Here is a 1,130-nt window from a genome sequence, read left to right as displayed (position 1 = left end):
AATAGGAAGTTTATTTATTTATTTATTTAACATTTTGTTAACTGGGAAAGTCTGACTTGGAACGAAGCCAATTTTCAGCAGAGGCCCAGGGAGAAATGCTCCAGATGTACGTATTAATAATTAATTTATATCTAGTCTTTCAAAAGCTTTGGATACGGCAATTTCAAAAGCAAATAATGGGGTACGATTTTGATTAGGTAGAGTTATCATAGCATCTAGAGTGAGCATTGTCACGTTTGTCTATACTGTAAGAATCTAGCTTGATTAGATGATACAATGTAGGAGATAATAGTTTGTCTGTTTGCCAGAACTGCATCAAAAATCTTCAAATCCAGATTAATCAAGAAACTATGTCTATAATTTCATGGATTTTTGAGGTCTGTGTTTTCTTTAAGAATGAAAATTGTTTTAGAATCATTCAAGTGTATGTCAGTAATAGCATTATCTTTAATATAATATATAATACTTATCTGCCAGAGGGAATACCACGATCATGAAGGTAGTTTCCACCAGGGTGAGGTTCTTACATTGCACACTTTGATTGGGATGACCCCTGTGATTTCCCCAAATGTGGGAAACTAAACTGCATAATTTATGGTATGCTTACCTTTTACCCTCCCTTCCCTCCTCACTCAATCTCTAAGGCCTGTTATAACATGCTTAACTACCTCACTTCATCTCAACTCCAAATACATATCCAACTGACTTACACCTAGCTTCCTCTCACTACATATACTACTGACTCAGTCTACTCTCTTACTTCTTTATCTTCCCCTTCCATCCCATTAGTCCTTCTATCTTGTTCCACCTCTGTGTGGAGCATCTGCTTTATATCTGTTTGAGTTTAGTGGAATATTTTTATATAAGATTTAGGTTTATGAGTTTAGAACAGTATCTGTTTGAGCTTAGTACTATCTATATATACATCCTACCTTTATTCCTAGCATCTAGCTAGATATCAGAATATCTGTTCATTACTATGTTCATATCGTATGTATATCAAATGTGTGCTGCAGTTTGCATTATTTCATAATGTATGTATATTCAATTGTTCTTCATGTATTCTGCTGCTCATTTATTGTTCTGTGGAGCTTTTCTCCCCAAGCCTCCACTGAAAAAAGACTTGTGTC

General features: G+C 34.9%; 1 pseudogene; it reads left to right on the top strand.

Moving 5' to 3' along the window:
* The first annotated feature begins 462 nt into the window (after positions 1 to 462).
* LOC122812406 lies at positions 463 to 603 on the top strand (annotated as a pseudogene).
* The last annotated feature ends 527 nt before the right edge of the window (positions 604 to 1,130 follow it).

The sequence above is a fragment of the Protopterus annectens genome, chromosome 9.part0, assembly GCF_019279795.1.
Source record: "Protopterus annectens isolate FY-2018-M chromosome 9.part0, PAN1.0, whole genome shotgun sequence".
NCBI lineage: Eukaryota > Metazoa > Chordata > Ceratodontiformes > Protopteridae > Protopterus > Protopterus annectens.
This window is presented reverse-complemented; position numbering and strand designations above follow the sequence as displayed.